Source organism: Anas acuta, chromosome 7 (genome assembly GCF_963932015.1).
Source record: "Anas acuta chromosome 7, bAnaAcu1.1, whole genome shotgun sequence".
NCBI lineage: Eukaryota > Metazoa > Chordata > Aves > Anseriformes > Anatidae > Anas > Anas acuta.
Window position 1 is genome coordinate 9251110 of NC_088985.1, and position 7973 is coordinate 9259082.

General features: G+C 41.0%; 1 long non-coding RNA gene across 1 annotated transcript; it reads left to right on the forward strand.

Annotated features, from left to right (window-relative positions):
• The first annotated feature begins 4398 nt into the window (after positions 1-4398).
• LOC137859372 (uncharacterized) lies at positions 4399-7734 on the forward strand. The gene is made up of 2 exons (XR_011098248.1): positions 4399-7269; positions 7352-7734. It is a non-coding gene; the product is annotated as an uncharacterized lncRNA (long non-coding RNA).
• Positions 7735-7973: the final 239 nt, after the last annotated feature.

Consider the following 7973-nt stretch of genomic DNA (forward strand, 5'->3'; position numbering starts at 1 on the left):
GTCATTTAAGAGCCACTGAGTCTCAGAGGGTCTTTCTTCATATCAGGTCCCCTCTCCTTTAATAACCACATACAGTGTCATGAGAAAATGTCATCACCTCCCTGCTAAGCCAATTTTCCAGATCATTTATGACAGAGTATGCCTGCACTGGTCCCTGAAACCTTCCCCATGGCCTTCCATCTACTGTAAAAACTGACACGCTTATGTCATACTGAACCCTAGGCTTCAGGCTCTTACCTGGATAGTGCAAGACCTCAGACTGACACGAAGCCTGCCACTTTGTGGTGTCTGTTCCCAGGCCAGTGTTGGTGTGCCTTGCACACAGCACTCGGCCACACAGCCATCCCGGCCTGGGGTTCCTGACACAGGCAGGAGCAGGGCTTGGCGCAGAGGCCCTCCCGGGGTCCCTTCTAACCACGCTGCCCTGCGGGGCAGCATCATCTGTGTGCCCCATAACAGCTTCCAGTGTGACCATTTCAAGCACGGCATCTGATGATTTTTACACTCCCTACACCAAAATCTCGAGCCTCAAACGAGTGGTTCCTAGTGCAGGAATCTCTGTAACTGCTTGTGGCGTCACCAGAGTAATACTGTTGTTGTTGTTGTGAAAAGACGTCTGAACCAAAACCAGAAAGAAATACTGCTTGCAAGTAGTCTGAATTGATGCCTGTACAACATGGCATGCCGGAATCCTGTTGCCTACTTTCATATGACTCGTAGCACAGATACCTTTTTGCTGTCCCCCTGTGCAATATGCTTAAAAAGGCACGTAAAAACAAAGCAGGCTGTCTGCCATGCAGAGCCAACACTCAAAACTGGCCAGTTTTGAAACAATGAGGAACGTCCTTATTCACAGGAAGCTAAACTGTGTTTAGTTCAGCTCTAAGAAATACAGACGCATAAACGTGTCAAGTCTGTGTCTTCTTTGTAGTATTTGGATTGGTGAAATTGGTAGCATCCTCTGTTTGTATCAACACCTTATATCAGCAGGAGTTAATCAAAACAGAGTTGTTTTTTTTTTTCCGCAGAACTTGATGATTATGACAAAATAATGCTTTTTTTATTATTATTTTTCAGTTGAGCTGATATCTATTGCTCGGCATTGTTAGCACTGGGCATTTGATTTATATCAAAGTATTTTAAAAGTCACATACTATTATAGAAGGGATGATTCTCAGTAACACACTAGGATTGAGCCACTCCTCTAATTATAATAATTGTATTTAGAAAGGGTAAACAAGTTCCTCTCATAGGGAGGAATTTAATCTGTTCTGTTGTTAGTGATGTCTCTGGCATTTTTTTTTTTTATTTTTTTTTTTACCTAGCGAGTAGGTTAAAAAGTAAGACAGCATTCTCCCCAGGAGACAGATTCTCCCCAGGCTGAATATATATTTTAAAATGACTGCCGTCAGTGTGATGTGGTAATAGACCTTCATCCCTAATGCAAGTGCTGGCAGCAACTGAGGCATCATTTACTAGAATATATCTGAGGATGACTTTTTGTAGCTTTTTGTAGCAATCTGAGTTCAATTCAAACCATAATCAGCTAATCACTGGCAATTTTCAGATATGAGTCAAGCTAATTTCAAGACAATCAGCCTTAGATAGTTTCATTGAACAGCCCTGGAGATGATGTTTATGTTGATGTCCATTAGTATTCCAACTGACAGTAATGTGTGCTCTGCAAAAAGAAAACCAAAAAATAACAACAAAAACCCTCTCTAGCATGAACAACAACTAAAAGTCTGAAAGCCTGAAGTACAGAAAATGGAGGTTTATTTTTACCCGCTGGTGTTCCCTAGCAGGTGGTCAAACTCCAGGGCTGCATTTGTGTAAGGCGGCAGTGTGCTGTTTAGGATACATACCCTAATTTGAAAGTGTATATTAGCTGCTGTTCAACAGCGACTTTCAAAACATTTGCTCTATTCAGAAGTTGAGGAAACTAAAAAGACTGTCAGTATCTAGGCCATCCTGTGTGTTTGTTACTGTTTTCAAAACTTTTGATTCAAACCACTTGCACCTTTGCTGGCACACATCACTAAGGTTTGGAAATGAGCCTATCATGGCCCTTACTCTTTTTTTTTTTTTTTCTTCCTATTACTTGTTAAGTTTGTTTTCACAGCCTCTAGAGTTAGATATATGTAACACCCCATTTGCAGAGACATCTCCCAAACAAAATATGCTCCTTCCAAGCACATGGCCAAAGTGAGGCGTTGTGAGACTAAAACAGGCAACTTACCCATTTTATCTGCCTTCCTTTATGAAAACACTCAGTCAGTCAGCTTGGAATTGGATGGGTACCGTTTGATCCTGGTACTGCTGAATGCAAAGCGGTGCTTTCTGGCATCTATTTCAGAGGTTGGATACCCTGAGGCCTGGTTCTTGAAGCCCTGTGTGACTAAGTTATTGCAGTATTAACTTCACTGAGAAGTATTTGTTTCATTTTGGTGTTCTGGTTAGCAAATACAGCTTTGGAGCTCTTGCCATCACATCCTTGACCTTTTATATGTCATTAACACGAAACTGAAGTTTTGTTGCCTCTCCTGGCCTCTCCCGGGAGCTGAGGAGAGAGGAAGCATGCAGACCACTCAGTGCCTGAGGAGCACTGCCTCAGGCCTGCCTGTGCCAGAGGCCTCAGCTGTCACACCACGTGGTGGTGGTGGTGGTGCTGAGCCATGGAAGAGCATTTCTTACACATAGCTCCCAATGGTGACACACACAGGATCCTTTTACTAAAGCTACTGTTAATTAAACAAGTTAAAAAATAGCAAACCCCACAACATTTGCTAAATATGCAGATTAATAAATAGTTACTGCAAATCAGTCCCAACTTCCTGAGGACTGAGATGAATGCTAAGAGCTGTAACTTGTCCCCAGAGTACCTGCCAGTCTGACATCAAGTGCATCGAGTGCAACCGAGCTATGCCAGTCAGCAGACACTTGAACAGCTGTCTCCCATGTGGAGTCTGCATTAGGAGGGCAGGGACCTGCAGTCACATGCACACACCTTTGCTCTGCTTTTGTACTCTTTGTACAAGAGTAGTGGAACAACAGCCAGAACATTAAGACAGCTAAAATGGAATATGGATTAATAGAAAAGGAACAGGCTGCCATTTTATTAATCAGTACGCCTTCACTTGACTGTTGTGTTTTGCTTACTGCATCTCAAAAAGTCTGGATGGCAGAAACATTCTTCAGAGAATGGAGATAAATTGATTAGGATCATAGAAAAACTTCTATAAGGCAAGAAATTGAAATGGTGGTACCTGTTTACTGTCGATGTGATAAATCAGACTGAACAAGTTGCTTATAGACAAAGTAATTAATGGCATACTTGTGCTCAGCGAGTTGTTCTATAAAGAAAGAACAAAAGATGATTTGTTAGAAAACAGCAACTGTAAAGCTTATTCTGATTACATATATTATATATTACGCTACTATTATATACTACATAGTATAAACTACATAATATGGCATATTATATACCACACAAAATATACTTTATTAACTGTATGGAGCACACTATACTGTACTATGTTATATAGTAAGTACGCAGCATATAATATAATAAATATGTTTATATATTATATACAGTATAGACTATATATCAGATACTAAAAAATATGTATTAGAGAGTATATTATACATAATCTGTATCATCTAGATCATATAGTATATAATATGTAATGTAATTACATAATCTGTAATATATATAATCTATATAACTTTAATATAGTACACATAGTATTATATTTAATAGATATTATTTTCATATATATATATTCTCTATATAAATATATAGCCAAACAGATCCTTGATACGCTAACCATATAATTATATAGTTAGATGTATTTTACCAGACTACAGATGTTGACACTAATAAAATACATGTACTCAAACATATACATATAAACACAAATACAGCATGCTATTTATAATTCATGGGTATAGGTAAGCTATGTAGACATTATATATATAAACACATATAACTGTTAACAAGATCTATTGAGAAAAAGAGAGTTGTCATCATTGTCTGTCGGTATGCAGATTAATAATTATCTTGGATACAAAGCAATTTCTTGTACAAACAGGTCAGTCTATAATTGTCCCCTAGGGAGAAACATTGCCAGAATGATGGAGAATGACAAATTCCTCTGCACAGATTTAGCTGTGTGTCAGTCTGATATATAATTTAGATGGGCTTACAGTGCAAATGTCTTAAAGCAGGTACAAAAGAGTGCTACCAATAAGAGCCTTATTTCAGTATTTCCCAACACACCCTGCTCACATACAATTGCTGCACTGTTTATTCATGACACAGAGGAACAAAACCGTAGCGGGGGGGGGGGGGGGGGGGGGGGCACACAGGGAGGTGCATGCACTCCACAAGGCAAGGAAACTGCAGGAGTGACAAGTAAGCCATCACAGTGGGGTCAGGAAAAGTGGCTGTAGACCTGGCTTAGCCGCAGCTTGTCTTTGACGTTCCACCCATATTTATGAGTTCTTCTCATTAGATGATCCATTGGTACATGTTTTTCCTTAAGTGAGGACCCATCACTTGCAGAATCTAAAAGCTTGAAAAGCCATCAAAAAGTAATGAGCAGGAATGAGAAACATTCCCCTCACCCAGTGCTCACCAGTTCAGGTGCAGCAGCTGATCCCAAAAGGCACTCCTCTCTGATGGGGACTGTGCCAACGTGAGCATGCCAGACAGCGGATTTAAAACACCTTTCCATGCAGATTTTGCACAGCAAAAGCCAGCGGCATAAATATTAATGGAAAGCAAATACAAAAGGTATTTTTGTAAAATGAATACATTTTAAAAGGGTTGTAAAATATTCATGGGAAGTGTTTCTAGCAGGAACCTAGAATAGGGGCCCAGGTCTGGAAGTTACAACACATTTCTCCAGCGTTGAGCACCCAGTTGCAGTGAGAGCTCAGATCCCCCAGGCCAAGGCAGGCCTCAGGGACTTCAAGCGACTGGAGTAGCGCCAATACAGGACTAATGCTGAGGACCTGGGCCATCAGGACTGAGCTGAGACATGCAAGTGGGCTTTCCACTTATAGTGAAGTAGCTTTTTCGAAGTCTGTGTAGCTCACTTGTTGACATGAGGACCCTCTGCTTTGCAGGATCGCTCAGCACCAGCACTGGAAGCAGTCCGGTCCCACTGCCCTCTGAAACAGCATTGCAACCACAGCTAAATGGTAGCTCAGCTCCTCTCAGCTTTATCTTTTAGCAGGATTAAATTTTACTGAGCCTTGTTTAAGATGAGCAATGGCTTTATCTCCAGAGCTGGTTATTGAGCAGAAGGTGCTCAATCCAAAGGTGAGGTATTGGTTATCAATTTATTGCCTCCTTACCCTCTGATTTCCTCGAAAAAAAAGATGAAATTGTGGGTGTGTGTTTCTATGCATAATACAAACAAATACTTCCAGATGTATCAGTGCCATTTTCAAATGATGCTTTCAAGTCATGGCAACAGCAGAGGTCACAGAGATCTTCTCCTTTCTCAGGCTGATATGTGAGTACCTCAGCTAAATGTGCATGCAATGCATGGGCAACAGATGTGGAAGGCTGTGAAGAAAAATGAAACAAAGAAACAAAGAAAAATGCACAATCCCAAACTAATGTGCAGGGCACAGCTGATAAGCAAGAGACATAGGACTGGGAGATGTAAATGGAAATGAAAGCAAAGGCCCATGCCTGCAGTGCAGCCTGGCTGCTGGAGCTCTGCAGGGAGGGATGGGACAGGTGCCCCAGCCTCCCCCTTGCTCTCAGCTTGCTTTCCAGGGGGCAGCCCCAGGCACGAGCCCAATCCCACCACTACACGCTGGCTGTGTGGCTTATGTGCAGATGAGAACCTGAGTGCACAGTCAGACATACCTGTACCTGCAGTGCCACCTGAGATCCTAACTCCAAGTCCTCTCTCTTAATTAACGATATCACAAAGCATCCTGGTGATGCATCCTGCTGAAAGACACAGGCCTGGAACAGTCTTCTTGTTCATTAAATTATTCATGTGCCAGATGGCCACCCAAACACCTGAGCTGGTACCAGGGGAAGTCTACAGCAAACTTCAGTCATCCCCAGGCAAAAGCCTCCACTTGGAGTCCTTCCGGGGTGGCTGGGAAAGGGGCACCCAGAGACACACTTGTCTCTGAAGTGCTCTTGTTAGCACCCACTCATCTACTGCCATATGGCGCCTTATGTCGAGATAAGCTGTAAACAAAATTGCACGAGTCTAAATAACATTTAAGAAAAAAAAATACAGTATCAGCCCAGCTGTTTATCAGTACAAGTTACAGTTGTAATTATTCCTACCTTTTTTCATCATTACAATTCTAGCTTTCAAGTTTTCAAGCTTCTTTGTGCCTTATGTCTACAAACACATTGCTAAACAGCTGCAACACTTAATAGTTCAGAACAGAAGATGGAGAGATAAGACGGTGAAAGTAGTTATGGTTACGAGCATTATTCAAATCACAGTTCAAAGAAAACCTTTTCTTTTGGGGAAGACTTGTCCTGTGCAGCAGGGCATGTAGGTACCACTTCTAGATAAAAGCTAATCACCTTCAACATTGGTTTAGCAATTGGCTGACAAATTATCAACTGCTTCATGTACCATCATCATTTCTACTGTTTCCTATCACATATGCACTAAGAACACCATTATCTTTTCTGTTTTCAGTAATTCTTTCCATTTGTAGAATTAGCCGAACACAGTAAGGGACAAAAATGTAATCACTGCAACCATGTATTAAACCTGCGTTTATAAAGCATTAAAAAAGAACAATCACAACAAAAACTGGAGCCAAAACACTGAAGTTAGTTGGCAGTGATTTTCTCTCTCCGTCTCTCTCTTTCTCTCAACCATAAGCTGCTGCTGGAAGCATGCTCTTTACTTTTTCTTGCAAGTCACATACATCTTGTCTCTTGCTTGCAATGACTGTATAGTATAGTGTCAATCAGCTACGATGAGATTCATTTAGTTGCATGTAATGATGTTTGGCCAAGTGAAATTGTACAGTTAATTATGACCAGATGTGTTTCAATATAGCCTTTCAACCTTTGAATTGCCCAGTATGCTCTCTCTCACATTTTGACTTTATCTCCTTAATTGTCTCACTAACTAATCACAGGCAACTACCTCTAATGTAACCATAATGAGGGAGATACACTGAACGCTAGACCGTGGCTTTGCGTAGCAATTTCAGAAGCCTGAGAGACCAGATTTCAAAAGGGCTGGCTTGCGGTTCCGAGTTCCTCTGGTGAGTGCAACGTCACTGCTGCCTTCCAGCCAGCACAGCAGTCACAGCTGCATTGAAATGAGCAGGGCGTTTTCTCCTACAGGCAGCGGGATGGAGACAGGCTACGAAGCTGGATGATCCTCGATTTACTGTGCTTATGAGGGAGCTGGTAACCACAAATGAAAGCTGGGTGAAAACAAGGCAGAGGAAGAGCTTTGGTCACAGCGTGTGTGTTCGTTTTTCTTAATTTTTGTTTGTTTCTTCTTACTTTATTTTGTTTTTCTTTTTTGGTAGAGCACCTAGGACACATGGAGTGGAAAGACCCTTTGAAGAACAGAGGAGCAGCTGGGCTACTGAGAGCTTTTGCCTGTCAATGAAATTAAGTTCTTGCCTTTTTCTTTATACAGTTCCCAAATACCTGTTTTCTAAACTGATGTTTCCTCAAGTAATAAAAAATCCCACTGGAAAATAAAAAGGTAAAACTTCTACTGTTTATCCTGCATTCCTCACTGAGTAGATTAAAGGTATGACAAAATATCTTATCCAAGAGCTTATTGTGATGATTTATTTAATAAAGCTATATAAAAAAATGATATTCCAACACCAAATTTTATGCACAAGAGATGATTTATAAAGACTATGTTTTGTGTATTAAGAATAATGAAATAAATGCTATAAAACTTTGTAATTCCTTCAAAGTACACTGATGGCCAATCCCCAGTCCA